This window comes from Chiloscyllium plagiosum, unplaced genomic scaffold, assembly GCF_037043375.1.
Source record: "Chiloscyllium plagiosum isolate Xiang-an unplaced genomic scaffold, Cpla_swu_hap1 HiC_scaffold_50, whole genome shotgun sequence".
Lineage (NCBI taxonomy): Eukaryota > Metazoa > Chordata > Chondrichthyes > Orectolobiformes > Hemiscylliidae > Chiloscyllium > Chiloscyllium plagiosum.
The window spans coordinates 823628-840354 of NW_028270188.1; positions in this window are offsets into that span (position 1 = coordinate 823628).

The following is a 16727-nucleotide window of genomic DNA, read 5'->3' on the forward strand; positions in this document are numbered from 1 at the left end:
ACTGTGGAGATCACAGAGCTGCTAAGCATATATTTCTCATCAGATTTCATCCAGGAAAAGGAGCATATGGTAGAAGACAAGATTGTGATACGTGCTATTGGACTACAAATGATTGAGGTTAGTAAGGAGGACGTGTTACCGATGCTAGAAGATGTAAAAGTGCGTAAGTTCACTGGGCTGTAAGGGATTTTTCCGAGGATTCTCTGAGAAGCTGGGGAGGAGATGACGGAGCCTTTAACCTTGATATTTGTGTCGTCATCTTCTGCAGGTTTAGAGGACTGAATAACTGCAAATGTTGTGACCTTGCACAAGAAGGATGGAGAGATGGCCCAGGCTATTATAGAACAGTGAGCATTACTTCTGTTGTCGTAAAAATGTTGGGAAGAATTATAAAAGATAGGATTCGTAATCATCGAACAAGCATCAATTTGATTGGATATAGTCAACATGGTTTCGTCACGGGCGGGTCGTGTCTCACAAACCTCATTGAGATTTCTCAGGAGGTGACCGAGTATATGGATGAGGGTAGGGTAGTTCATGTGCTGAACATGGACTTCAATAAAGTCTTTTATATGGTTCCACATGATAGGCTTCTGGAGAAAATGCGAAACCATGCAATCGAGTGTTATTTAGCAGTTTGGATTAGAAACTGGCTTTCCGCAAGAAGGCAGCAAGTGGTAGTTGATTGAAAATATTCATTCTGGATTCCGGTTACGAGCAGTGTGCCACAAGGATCTGTTTTGGGCCCAATGCTGTCTGTCATTTGTTTGTAAATGACATGGCCGCTGGCCTACGTGGATGGATTAGTAAATGTTGCAGATGACACGAAAGTCCATGGAGTAATGGACAGTGTGGAAGAATGTGGCAAGTTCAAATGCAGATAAATGTGAGGTGATTCACTCTTAGAAGGACAACAGGAAGAGAGATACTGGGTCAATGGAAAGATTATTGGGAGTCTAGATATGCAGACGGATTTTATTGTCTATGTACAGAGATCTCTGAAAGTTGCCAACCAGATTGACAGTGCTCTTAAAAGGCATACGATGAGTTAGGTTTTGTTAGGAGAGAGATTGAGGTCATGCTGCGACTGTACAAAATGCTAATGCGGCTTGCCCTCGAATATTACATCCAGTTCTGGGAGGCCCATTACAGGAAGGATGCGCAAGCATCGGAAAAAGAGTAGAGGTGATTTGCCTAGTCTGGAGAGAAGGTCTTCTGAGTAATGTCTGGAGAGAAGAAGGCTAAGAGGGGATTTAATAGAGACATACAAGATTATCGAAGGATTCGTTAGGGCGGAATATGAAATACGTCGGATGATGACGTCGGTTTGTACAAGGCGAAATAGGTACAAACTAAGGGATGAAAGATTTGCGACAGATGTCAGAGGCAGGTTCTTTACTTACATAGTGGTAAGAACGTGGAACGGCATATCTGTCAGTTCAGATAACTCAGAAACATTAGGGGTGTTTAAACAGTCCTTGGATAAGCATATGAATGACGATGGGGCAGGGTAGGGAGATGGACTAAGTTTCGTTCAAAGGTCGGCGCAACCTCGCCGGTTAAAGGGCGGGTTCTGCGTTGTATTGTTCTCTGTTCTCTGTTCTGTTTTCCATGTTCGAGGATTAAGACGGAATATAGTTTTCAACAGAGTGTCATTGCCGTTTTGATTGCACTGTCAGCGAAGATAGTACTAGTGGGAAACGTAACAATCATTCGAAAGTACTTAGAGGATCCCTGAAAGTGTCAAGTGATTCAATACTATGCGCCTCGTGTTGGAACTTTGCACTTGTGAAGTTGGTATTATTACTATTGTCAGTACCGATTTGAAGTGTCAAATAATCTTTCATTCCCGTCTCCACTACTCTGAATCATTACTTTCTACACGCTTCAAATAATACGTTCCAAACTGCTCAGTCATTAAATCGAACTGCACTTAGTCACTACATCCTCCTTCCCTCAGTCACTATCCAATCACCTTACTCACAACTTTTCAAGTCAGTTCAGCCAGTCAAGGAATCACTCTGGTAAAGTCACTGGCACTGCCTTTACAGCAAGTCCATCCTTTATCAGTTACGTAGACCAAAACTGCATGCAGTATTCATTCGTGATCTCTTTTAAGCCCTATGCATTTGGCGCAAGATGTCGCTGACACTGCATTCGGTACTGTTTGCTCTGAAAGCCAACGTTTCATTTTCCTTCTTCTTGTCCTACCTGCATGCTTTGCTTTTGCAACAAGGACAAGTAAGTCTCTTTGGACATCACACTTTCTCAATTTATCGCCATTTTGATTTAAAACTGTCTTCCCCCGATTTGTTACCACAATGGATTTCATTCTGTATTCTTTTGTCCAATCATTCAACTTGTGCATATGGTACGAAAGCTCTCTGCATCTTTTCCACAGGTCTTCGCGCCTCACAGCTTTGGTGTTCAGGTACATTCCCTGAATTTTTACATAATCCAAAATTTCCTCAACTTGCTCAGAATCAATCTGAAGAGTATATGCTTCGACTATGTTAGGTTGAGGAGTAAACGATTTCAAAGTCAAAGTCTCAGATGCTGTACAGACAGTCGAGGCAATGTCAATCAAAAATGTTGTCAATATGTCCTCGGATCCTGAGTTCGGAATGGGAATATTTGGCGTCGCCAGTTTGGCGCCGATCATTTGGTCCCGCCGTTTTGCCTCTGAACTGTTTTCGCGCTCTTTACTTTGGCGCAGAGCTGTTTTGGCGCCAATACATTTGGATAACGATCATGTAAAAATATTGGTTTGTCTCTCTTGCTTAGAATGTTTTCAATGTTAATACAGATGAGCTTAAGAATCGTCAAGGCAGTAGATGACTACTAACAATTATTAAACGAGAAAATGATTAAAAAATGAGACTTGAATCTACTACGGGCCATTACAGCTTTGACGATCATCTCTTGCAATTTGAGAAAATCGCATCGGGTCTCTTCTTTAATCAAACAAGACGTTTTTTAATTCTGAATTGGCGCCAAAGTAATGAGCGCCCAAAAGAGTTTACAGCCAAAACGGCGGGGCAAAATGATCGGCGCCAAAAGGGCAGAGCCAAAACATACCCGACCCCCTAAGTTGTCATTGTCTCTGCAATGGAAATAAATGAATGTGGCATATCAGCTTTAAAAAAGGGTACAGTGTACGATTTTAGAGGAACACAAAACGATTATGTACTGCATTAATTTCTCAAATAATGCATCGTGTGTCTCATTAATGCACTGTCTGTGGGCGGTGTGATAGAATCTGATGAGTCAGCACAAGAGCACAAGTTGACAAGAAGTTCCCGGAAGCAAATGAACGCCGAATCAATTAAACGCTCGATAGATAAGTAAGTAAAGAACTTACAGGGTGAGGCAAATGGATAGAATAACGCTGACGGGTAGCATTAAGGAGAATATTCACGTATTTTACGATTATATCAATAGGATCATTCAGGTAGGATTTGGTCCTGCTGAGTTCTAAGAGCGCAATTGCTGCTTCAACTGAAGCACATTTATAAAATGTGAAAACATTACTTCGTAGATGACTTTATTTCCAAGAAGAACAGCAGGTCAGGCAGCATCCGTGGAGAAGGAAAATCGATAATTCGGGCCAGAGCCATTCATCAGGTTTTCTTTATAGAGAGAGAAGGAGAACTTCTTCAAGGTAGGCATCCTTGGAAGAGGCTTGGCAGTCAGGTTGAAATCGACTCGGAGACGATGGGGTCTGCAGATGCGAGAGATCAGGGTTCAGAGTGTGTCGCTGGAGAAGCACAGCAGGTCAGGCAGCATTCGAGGACCAGGAACATCGACCTTACGGGCCGGAGCCCTTCATCAGGAATATCAGCCCGAAAAGTCGATTTTTTTGATACTTGGATGCTGCCTGACCGGTTGTGCTTTTCCAGCAACGGACTCTTAACTGTAATCTCCAGCATCGCCAGACCACACTGTCTCCTCCTTTATTCTGGATAAGTACGATGCAAGCAGAGAATGTTGTTAAATGGACTTCCCAGTTATTGATCAGATTTATGATAAGATTGCGGAGGTCCAACGTTTGGCCAAGTAACTACAGTGACGGGCAAGCTATTTGGTGACAAGTGGATACAAATGATTTCTCAGAGGGACGGTTGTGTACCAGACGAAATGTTACACAGATATGTGTGTAATGATACAATTTCGAAGAACGAAGAATGAATGCCTGGAAATTCGAAATCAGAGAGGAACTGAAATGTCTTGCTGTGTGTAGACACAGATTCGTGAATGTGTCAAGGCAGGTTCAGAAGGCAATTGATGAAGCACTTCGAATGGTTCCATTTTCCATGTGTCCTTTTCACTCAAAAACGCAGGGAGATCAAGTTTCTTCTGCAAATAACTTTGCTTAGGACATTGCTGGAGTTCTCAGAACAGCCTGGTCAATGCGCAACAGAAAGATTTGACAACACTGGCGGGAGAATATTTACCACGAATTTGCCTGAAATGGAGCTTTGAAGGAGGGTGGGAATTGTTCGAGTCGTCTTGTCTGGAGAGGAAGATATTGCTTGTCGGCCTGGCAGTGGAATAGAAATTAGAAAGAGCATGGACATGCTGAAAGATTTAAAAAAACCTGTTTCTGTTGATCGAAAGTAATATAACAAAAAACGCAATTTTGAAGGGAAAGATAGGAGTCTCATGAGGCTTTTCGAGTAAAGCATATTTGCAGAAGCGGTATTGGTGTTTGTGCTGCATTGGCTGGGAGGACAGTTCAGGTGGGAAACATTTCAAACAGTAAAATGTAGTGAAGCAACACTTGAAGTATCATAATATCCAAGACTATGGGTTTATTTGGAGAAAGTGAGATTTACGAAAGTGGTAGTATACCGTTGGTCGAATGGCCTCTGCATTACGACTGGAATCGAAAACTCTGTGTTCTCTCTCTTGAGTCATTACATTCAATTCACCTTTTTCACTGCATCCCGATCACCTCAGTCATTAAGTTCCACTCCATTGGGACACTACATCGCATTTCTCTCAGATGTGACTTTCCACCATTGCCCACTCAGTTAAGTTTGCTCGCTGAGCTGGTAGGTTTGTTCTCAGAAGTTTCGTCACCATTTGAGGGAACATCATCACTGAGCTCAGTTGAAGCGCTGGTGTTCTATCCTATCTTCTATTTATTTATCTTCGTCTGTTATGTTGGGTGATATCTTTTCCGGTTCTTTTTCTCAGAACTTGTAAAATTGGATCCATTCAGATGTATTAAATGATGGAGTTCCGGTTTGAATGCAAGAGCTCAGAGAATTCCCATGCGTGTCACTGTTTAGCCCGTCCGAGGATGGATGTGATGTCGCAGTTGAAGGAATGTCTTTCTTCGTCTGCGTATATGGATACTAGTGATAGCTAGTCATATCTTCTCGTGGCTAGTTGGTGTTAATGTATCCTTGAGTTTTGATGTCTGACTGTTTCTCCAAAGTCATGGTTCATGCAGTCCCTACAGTGCTTTTTGTAAATGGTATTCGTTTTGCTCGTTGTTGCTCAAGGGTGCTTTAGGTTCATCAGGAGCAGTTTCATTAAATTAGTAGATTTGTCGCTACCAGCACGCTATCGGACAGGCGGGAAACTAGCCACCAGGATACATGAACACGAAGTCGCAATCAAAACGCATGATCAGCTATCACTACTTTCCCGAAACAGAGATGAAGTAGGACATCACTACGATTTGACATCACATCCCATTCGGGGACAGGCTAAATAGAGACATGCACGGGAGTGCCTAATGGGCATGGCATTCAAACAGCAACACCATCAATAAACACATCGATTTGGATCCCCATTTACCAACCTCTGAATAAAAGAAAACGAAGCGGAACTCGTCTCACTCACATTAGCAGTCCAAGCGACAGAAATAAATAGCGCAGGTTAACACGAGCGTTTCACCTGAGGGTCACTGATGATGTTACCTAACATTGTGACGAAACGTCTGTGGACAAAGCCACCCTTTCAGCGAGCAAGTTACAACCTTATACTTTTTCTCTGCTGTAATCTGTCGGGTGCCTCGGAGATGAAGTGTGAGTGACGTGGAGAACAAATTATTTCCTCCGGAAAGTAGGACTAGGTTCATATCGTGACTAATCTCATTTTTGTGTGCTCATATGCAGGATGAAGTGTGTATGTTATATTGCAATGGCAACACGTGATATCTCAGAATCATAGTGTGGGCGAATAATTTGATACGATGTGCTTGCAAAATATCGAACATTACAGAAAGTTGTCGGCTTCAACTCACACACAAAGGAAGTGGAACAGTTCTTAATGATGATGTGAGAGACAGAGCTCATAGTATAATAAACTTCAGTCAAAATCTGAAGCAGCGAATTTTATTAAAACCTTCTTGCAAGAAGGGGTGACCAGTGGGTACACACATTCAGGGATTGCTTTACAATTTACTCAGTTTTAGTTTTTGGTACTCCCTCTTTACCTCATAGGTCTTCATAGCTATCAATCTCCCTTATTGTGTTTTGCCACGACACAGCTGCGCACCGCACTTATTACTTCCCCTTCTCCAAGTTAGCGACCCTCCCCTCTGTAAGTGCTGACATAAGGGAGAGTTTGCTCAACTTGGATCTTGATGTTCTTTTCACTTTGTCTGTTTGCTTATAACATCTTCCATTGTTCATAGATACATTGCATCCGTGAATATACATTTTAACAATGTGTCTTTTCTTGCCTCGTTTATGCGTTTCAGTTTTCTCAGCTAATTTGCTGAGACTGTAAATTATTTAAACTATTATGGTGAAAGACATTATTTGCGAGAATAATTATGCACTAAAGTTAGTACCCAATTATCCACAGTTTTACACGAAAGTTAGTAAATATTTACCTATATCCCACAATTTCCCCCTTGCTTTTTTATTATCTTTTGTTATCTTCTGCATCGTTGTTTTAATATGTTGTTTCCAAACTGACCCACAAATTTTCCCGAAATTTCATTTATTCTGGAATTCTTCCCAGGGTCACTTATTCCTTCATTGTTCAACAGGTAGAGCCCTTCCACCCGATTGTTCTTTAAAGGCATTCGTGTGGCTAAAATTGTTTCAATCAACCTTAGAATTAACCCCCGTGCGCAGGGTACGATACAGCACACTAGTGCGATTACTACTCCCACCACTACGATCAAAGAGGCAAAGAGGTAAGGACTGAAACCACCACACCCTTCCATTTTCCAAACAACGATTCCAGCCACCCAGTGAATGATGTGCTCACTCCTGAATTTTCAGCTAGTTCTTCGGCTAGTGTTGTCGGACATTGCAGGGCTCGAGTAATCGATCCATCTGGGGCTGCGTTATTTGTAATATAAGTACAACAGCTCCCTCCTAACATTACACTTTTTCTGCTAGGAAGATATCAAGGGCCATTCTATTCTCCCATGCCATTCGTCTGGTTGCATCAAGTTGTTCAGCTATTCATTCAATTGCATCTCTCGTGTGATTGATAAACCTTTGCTGATTATAGAAAATATAATTTATCCAATCCACATTTTTGTTAACCGTTACCCACCAAAAGAAAACTGATTCAAAGCCTGCTGTGATCTGGTTATGAGCCTTGAACTCATCAGGTAAACCTCTTGGAATCCTATAGTGTCTGGATATACCTGATCATCAAACAAAGTACCCAATAGTGAGCTCTTACTTCGTCCCCCTCCCTTTGCTATCTCTTCCTTTTCAAATGACAGGGTGAATGGAATTGCCAATTGTACAATTGCACACATGCCCCTCCAATCTGGAAGTAGGGTGGGTCTCAATATTAGGTGAAAACAATGACTGCGGATGCTGGAAACCAGATTCTGGATTAGTGGTACTGGAAGAGCACATCAGTTCAGGCAGCATCCAAGGAGCAGTAAAATCGACGTTTCGGGCAAAAGCCCTGCATTAGGTCTCAATATTATCCCTCCGCAGTCCCAACACAGATCCGCTCAGGGAATCCTTAATGCTGAGTAGTTCCCTGCCTTTTCCGTCACGTACTCATTCTTGGTACCTGATTTTAACTCCGCCAAATATCTGGATCGGTCGGTTCCTCGCCTGTTTACACACGATGTGTGATTTCCGACCATGGCGGAAAGCATGGGGTGAGGCCTCTTCAAGACTTGCTTCTTTAGAGGAAGGAACATTAATAAAAGGGGTATGCAATCTTTATTACTCCATGTAGTTTCATCCTGATAAGGGCGATCATGCATGTCATGCCCCTCCTTTCTCGCTTCAACCCGAGCGGAAAGGGGACCACTTGGGCCATTGGTCTCCCAGAGGCACATGCAAAACAATTGATTTTATTCAAACTTTTCACAGTGTACTTTACCCATTGAATCCAGACATTTGTATCCCCATATCATGTTTCTACTTCAATGGTCTGCTTTAAGTCCTATACCTCTACAATTTTTATCACCTTTAGGTCAGAGTGAGGGACTTTACTATTCCTTTCTTCTACTCGGTTTCTGTCTTTCACCTGTATTTTCAAACAACATCCCAGGAAATTCTTCCCGTCTGCTTTCATCTCTATCCCAAATATTTGGTCTAATTGGACCTAATGGGTTTCTCCCATAAAACTGTTTCATTCCATGAGGTTTTGTTTATTGTTAAATATATTGGATTATACTTTTAATCGGAACAGTCAAGAGCTGGTCGGAAGAGTCCTCGGTGTACTGTAACGAATGGATTATTTCTGAGATCTTCCTGCCTCTGCCATTCTTTACATTCTTAATTCCAAAGATATCCCTTACACTTCTCTCTCCGGGTCACTTTCATCCTGTTAATTATATCCCAGGCACACCAACCCCCACCTTTTGGGACCTTTTTCATAGATCCTGAGATGTATCTCTGAGTTACTGTGGTCCCTTTGATTTCTTTTCTACATCTCCACAATCCACCAGGCTGCAGGAATCTGTTTCTATGACGTGCATTTGTACTTTGTGGAAAAGTTATCACTAAGTATTACGACCACACTATGGCCTGACCGAATCCAACCACTAGAAAAACGAATATAGTGTCCGTAAACATTCTTCCCATTTTACAGTGGTATTGAAGCACCGAGAGACTTAGCATACAATAGTACAGAAAGTATCCCGCGCTCGCACCGCTACTGTATAATCAGTTATTTAAAGTCTTTTCAAATTAAGTTTAAGTGGCTCTTCTGTCGATTCAGTTGTCCAGACTTCTGTCTCCACTGAAGATTCCACTGGCCCTTTGATCCGAGTGTAGTGAGTCCAGCCTTTCTCTGTCGTTCTTATCGATGGTGAAGAGTTCGTGGTGCGGCCTCTCCCATTCCGGTTGCAATTTGGTCTCAGTCCATGATTTGACTAGGACTCAATCCCCAGGTTGGATTAGATGGATGGCAAGTCCAGGGGGTGGAGTCTGTGCCAGCGAACACGGTTTTCTGAGGAAAGATAAGGAGAAGGACAAGCCCAGTATATACTTCTTCAAGAACAGATCTTTAGTCTCCAGAGTCGGCAGTTCCCCTTTTTTTCCCAGATAGGGCAGGCTACATAATTTTTCATAAGGGAACAGCCTCATATCTTTCCTTGGGGCCGTTCATACTTGCAAAATTGCTGTAGGCAAACACTTAGTCCAAGGGAGTCTGGTTTCTATTAGTAATTTCTTTATCTGTTTCTTGAGTGTCTGGTTCATTCTGTCAACCTTTCCTGATGAAGTGCCAAGGAGTGTGGAACTTCCAGGAGATTCCTTATCCCATCATTTTCCCCTGGAGTATCCTGGAAGTAATATGAGTTCCCTGATCTGAATCCATACATTCCATTATACCGTATCTAGGGATTAATTGTTCGAGTATTATCTTGGACTCCCAACTTGCGGTGGCAGTGGCTAACCGGTATTCTTCCACCCATCCAGACAGGAGATCAACCATCACCAGCATATACCTCAGTCTTCCCACTCGGGATATTTCGGTATAATCTGCTCGAATGCTCTGAAATGGTCTGAGCTCAGGTTCTCTCCATCCTGGGACTTGTATCCTTAACACCTCGTTGTTGTTTTTTAACGTTATACATCCCTCACATATCCGTTTGGTTATCGGATATATCCCGTTGCATCCATATTTCCTTAAGACTAAATCACACATTGCTTTCACTCTCCAGTGACTCCTATGTTGTGGGACAGCCATAATCTCTTGCATCATCATTATATTCAACATTTCCCTCCCGTCGGGTTACATCCAGCGTCAATCCGCTATCTTTGCAGCTCCTAAATCTTTTAGTTCCTTTTCGTCCTTTGCAGTAAACATCAGGGTACCCTGAAGATCTGGAATTGCAGGAATGAGGGAGTATATCACTGCTCCCTGTGAATTCAGGACCGCTTCTTTAGCTACCTCACCGGCCAGTCTATTTCCCCTTACTTCCGGTTCATTCCCTTTCTGGTGTCTGTTGGTAGGAACTACCGCTATTTCTGTCGGGAGTAACAGAGGTTCCAGCATTTGTTTTATCAATTCCTCATGTGCTAATTATTTTCCTCTGCTATTTATCAGTCCTCTATCTTGCCAATTTTTTCTGTCGATATGTCCCACTCCAGATGCATAATTGGAGTCTGTATATATCGTTCCTATTTTTGTTTCCTAAGGTTCTGAGAGCGCTTTCTAGGCCAGAGCGTTCACAATTTTGGGCTGACCAGTCGTCAGGTAGTATTCAGCCTCAATAACGCTTTCCTCTATCCCATCTACTCCAGCATGTCCATTGTGCCTTTTCCCCTCAATCACCCACGAGCACCCGTCGATAAACAACCAAGCTCACGCATGCAACGGTACGTCTCTTAAGTCCATTCACACTTTAGTCTGATATTCAATAATACCAAAGGCAGTCGTGTTCTGGATTGTCAAAGGCCACCCCCTCTCCCCGAAACAGAAATGCTGTTGGATTCAAGCAACTGGCTGTGACTAGCACAAGGTCATCCTGTTCTATTAATATTGCATCATATTTCAAGATCCTAGAGACTGTGAGCCATCTTCCTGCTTTCTGATTTCATATGATCCGTACCTGATGTGGGGTGCTGAATACTAAGGCACCCCAAAAGTAAGTTGCCGACTCAACACTACCAATAAGACTGTTGCTGCCACGGCCTGCACACATTCTGACCTGGAATGTAGCTTTCCATTCTTTAATTAACAGTGAATTAAAGCAGTTAATGTTTTAAATTAACCATGAATCAATATGACAGGTCACTGAGAATGTGTGAAAGAATCCTGCCAATTAATATTGATTCAGGGTAATACAATTGATTTATTATGCATATTAATTAGCAATTATATATATTAAATAATTCATGGTGGAAACGCAACAAGTGAGCAAAACATTTTAAAAACTGTAATTGCGCAGTTCTGTTTGTTTACCAGTCACTTGCGACTTCTCATTCTGTTTCTGTAATCGTTTTGCTCAAGCACATTCATTTTTAAGTAACTCAACAGATTTCATAGCACCATTTGCAGTTAATTCAATTCCCAATTTGGTGGCAGTGTCTTGCCATGAGCGCAAAACTCATTCTTCGTGCTGCTCATCACAAAACTGTCACCATAATCCAATTAACTTTTTCGTTCCCGCTCCCTTGGGCTAAAAATTTAAGGATTACATTGCTGCCCCCGTATCGATTAGGAAAATTACATGCTCTTTGTAAGGTCCCACCTTTAAACTTATCAAGCGTTCCTGGTGAGTCCCCCGGGGGCAGGAACCTCTGACACACCTATTCTAACCAAGGTTAATGAACGGCACTGCCTTTCCTTCCTTTTTCAGATCTGGGCACTCTCTCTTAAAGTTACCTGTCCTTCCAAAGTAATAATATCCCGCCTGTGGGGATTTCCACTTTGATCCATATTTCTGTCTACCAGACCCCTTAACATCTCCTCCACGATCTGTTCTCCTCCCTTTATTTTCAACATGTTGCCCACAACCATTCCGGTTTCCTTCTCCTTTTAGTTTTATCCTTTCCTTTATTACCTCATCAACCATGGCTATATTTATTTTTGCCTTCTGTTTCTGCTTCTCATGTTACGTTGCTAGATCAATTGCTGAGCCTATTTGACCAATTGAACAGCTTTAGGACCACCTAATGGCCATTCCCTATCACCCAATGTTTTATTTAGCCTTTGATGTTTTATAAAAGAAATATTGCAATATTTCTTGCTCCCTGTAACCTCAAATACGACGAGCCTCTTTCCCCTTGTAATCTCACATACAATTTTTCAATTTATGCTTGTCTAACTTTAACGCATCTTCCTAACTATACATTTTGGAATTTTACTTGCAAACATATATTTATATATTATGCATTTATTTATTCAATGTTTAATATTTAAAATGTAAAATGCACACAGTTCCCAACTTTGAAATCCACCATAATTGCCCGGTTTTAGTCCCTTGATTTAAATCCAAAACTTGTATTCTTAAGTCGACCTGACTGGTCATTGATCAATTGCAATGCTATAAGTCGTGAAATAACCAGAGCTGCCTTAAAAAGGATTTCTCTATTCAAGCTAAAGAAATTTATAATGCATAAATAATGGCCGAATCCAAGATCACCGATATTAACCATAGGATTTTTGTTTTGACTTATTACAATCTAATGTTGAACTAAGACTTCAACTGTCTTCCATAAATCGCTTTTATGTGAGGATAAAATAGATTAGTTAGAAACTGATATTAAGGCAGTCATGACCTGTTAAAAGAACAGGAACTAAAATTTTATTTCATAATCTGCAAAATCCTTAACGTTAAAAGAAATCGTGTTAAAATTTCCATAATAGAAATCAGATACAAAATAGTCCCGGATCTCAAGCTCCAGGGAACAAAGCACAAACATTCAATCACCAACAAACAAATGTGCATTCAAACCGAATCACAAAGGGTTAAACTTTCTTTTAGCTGTACAGCTCTTTCTCTCTCTCTCTCGCTCTCTCTCTCACGCACACACACACACATACAGACACCGTATCTCACAGACACTTTGAGTTTCCCACAACGACTCCTCTAGCTTTTGAATATTTTTCTGAATGTCTGGCCAGAAGTTAATTGCGAAGTATACACTCAGTAGCCCTTCAGCTACTAGCCCTTCTGAAACGAAGCATAATCTTATTCCACCAGACTGCAGGGTTGTTTTCCATTGACACACAAATTCATATATCTATAAACCCAGTCTTCATCTGACCCGTACTTTGGCCAGAAGACGTAAGGACCAAGAATGGATTGCTCAGTGTATACAAAGCAACAATATTTAATCATCTTTTTCCTACCTTTTCCCCTTGTAAAAGTACTATTTTTTTCCAATTCCACAATATCCTGCCCAACGGACTTTCTGGTGGTTTGTTGTCAGCGACCGTATCCATTTTCTTTTTCTTGGAGGCTTTTTCCTTACCCACGGCACAGCCCATATTGAGTTCCTTCGTTAGTCCCTTATTAACTACTAGAACTCAATCCCAGCCACCAAGGCAGTACTTAAAAGTCAATTTTCTTGCAGAGTTGTCTGGCTCACTATGCCGACTTACAACCTTTCGCCTGGTTCACATAGACACTCATCGGATCTCGATCAGTCAACCAGAAGGGGGAGCCCACTGCCGAGGAACACGGGACCATTCTAAAAGGAATGGGACGCGTCTTCCCAGCCGTCAATGGTGCTTTATTCTGCCGGTGATGAAGGACATATCGGACGAAGCCCCCAAATTGTGAGAAGCAGAGCTCACTGTATAATAACTTTCAGTCCGAGTCAAAATCTGAAGCAGCAAATTTTATTGAAACCTTCTTGCAAGAAGGGGTGACCAGTGGGCACACACATTCACACAAATTGCTTTACAGTTGTTTCAGTTTTAATTTTTGGTACTCCCCGTTTACCTCATAGATCTTCATACCTATCAATCTCCCTTATTGTGTTCTGCCATTACCCAGCTGCGCTCCGCCATTATGACTTCCCCCCTTCTCCAATGGCGACCCTCCCCTCTGAAAGCGCTGACATAAGGGAGAGTTTGCTGAACTTGGATCTTGATGTTCTTTTCACTTTATCTGTTTGCTTGTAACATCTTCCATTGTTCATAGGTACATTTCATTCCTGAATATACATTTTAACAATGTGTTTTTTTCTTGCCTAGTTTATGCGTGTCAGCTATCTCAGCTATTTTGCTGAGACTGTAAGTTATTTAAACTATCATGATGAAAGAAATTGTTTCCTGGGATAATTATACACTAAAGTCATTACCCCGTTATCCACAATTATACACAAAAGTTAGTAATTCTTTACCTTATTCCCACAATTATACACTAAAGTTAGTACTCAATTATACTTGCAGAAGTAATACTGTTTACCTATATCCCACAATTTTGTATTGGTTGTTATAACAGTTATGCTGATTCCAATTAAACCAAAAGTTCCTGCTGACCTACTCTTCAGTCACACAGGGGTGATGGCTTGCAAAACAAGGCAAGGAAATGATGGAAAGTGCTCAATGGAGAACTGCATATGATAGTTTAATATGTCCTTAAGCCATTTAACAAGCTTGTTCTCCATTTGTAGTAGTGATCAATTAGGATAACATTCTTTGGAATCATCCATCCACCAAAACTGAGATAAACATCACAGAGTCAGCTCCTGACATGATCACATATGCTACTTGATTAATAGAATTGCCGAGAGATCCAAAATCTGTGCCCCTTTTGTGTATGTCCACGCAGTGTGAAATAATGCCCTACATTCCGGGTATCTCTTGCTCGTTCTTGTCCCAGTTTCAAATATTTTCAGGATTCTACGGAGCATTTAGTGCATAGAAAGTGGTCATTCCTTCCACTGACTTTTTTCAACTGTTTATACTCACAGGAGCTTTCAAACATGAACTAAAAATGTCCACTCATCGGTATTAATCTATCATCTTCTATTCTCAAATATTTATCGAGCTTTATCCAATTAAACACATTGGAGAGATTCACGTCAATATCCGTCCATGTGGTTGTGATGCCAATATTCATTAATTCATTTGATAGAGAAGTCTGTCGAGATTAATACATTGCCTCATGATTAACTCTCTCACATCGAATGTCTCATTCACGTTTGGCTGAATCACTTTGAAATAGGACACTGTCCTATTCGTGTTAATTAATAGAATAACGCGAATACCAGAGTAGAGCACAGTGCTCCACGTTTGCATAATCAGAGTGACAAATGGTTGTGCTGCAAATGCGGATTATTATTGATGAATAGTCACCAGATTGACACAAATATTTAAAACCAGAAAACAAATATTTGCATCGATTGAAAAATAATGACATTCCAAAATACAGATGAATTCTTCTCCCCAGCTATTGGCTGGTATCAGGAATGTTGGCCCAGTCGTCTGATGTTGGCAAAGTCAATTCAGGTATTCGAGGTGGAATTGGATTCGTATCGGAACAGGAAGGAGGTGAATGGTTATGAAGTGATTGCAGAAAATTGATACCTGGCGAACGACACAATCTGAGCAGAGTAGAGTCAAAGTGTGTTTGTTGGCCTCCTCCTCTTCGAAAACGATTCTGTTGGCACCTGTTCACAGGATGCATATGAATCTGCGAACAACATTTTTTTAATTGATTTGTTTCATTCAGAAAGGCCACTATTGTGGCCTTTCTGAAATAATCGAAGTCTTTGTGTGAACGGTGATCCACAAGGGAAATCATTTGATAGAGTTGTGCCCATTCCGTATATTACGCCTGTTTATTTTTCTCTCTGTTAGAATATATCTTGCAGACACTGCAAATAGAATAGCCTTTTGAATAAAGTCACAAAAGCACCACGGGTGGTGTTTCTGAGTGATTAAAATAGCTAAAATAGGATGAATACTGAATGAATGTCAAGGGATGTACTCATAAAACTGACATCCAGCAGTGGAGTCCACATGCCACTGTGCGATATTCTGGAACTGGGAGAGAGAATTACTATTAGAAAGCGCCGATAGAAGAGGGAAATGATATAAGATAAATTAAGAATTAGCCATCCTTGGACATTAATGATGTTGAGTGTGTTCCCGCACTGGAACAACTGCAGAAACAATAAGATGCTCCTCTATATCTGACGTGGACTTCCACAGACTGCGTGTGATGGAACTTTTTTATGACTGTTATCATCAACGGAGTTATCACCAACTCTCTGACAGCATAAAGTCTGCGTATGCACATCCTTACATCTTCCATCTTATGTGTACAAATGTCGTTTTTTTCACGGTAATTGTTTTCCGAACATCGCATAATTATAAGAACCCCAACTGACTTGAATGTTATGCTCTGAATAGTCAAACAGCTCCTTCTCTTGCATCATTATCTGGTAATCCGTGAGAACAGGTCCAATTGCTCAGACCTCAAACAGGATAGGGCAAACAGTTCACCCATAACCAAATCAAACGAACATAAGTGACACATTTCTGCGCTTCTTGACAAATTCCTCTAGTTCCTCCACGCTTACCTGTCGCTTTGAAGTCGGTCTCGCTCTCGTCTATTCCAGTTGAGCTGCTACCTTTCTCGGCTCATCTAAACTCCTCTATGCGTTGCGCCAGTTGACCACATGCTCGCACAACATCGTCATGAAACTCTGAACAAAGTGATGGTTTGATGCATAATTTTCATTCATCAATACTATAAATTGTAGCAAAATCAGTACAAGTTTAATATTTTCCATGAAATAGCAGACAGAAAGAGAAAAAGGAAACACCTTTCGTGGCGTTTGGAACTGGTTTAATGGCTGTGGCTGTTTGATCGC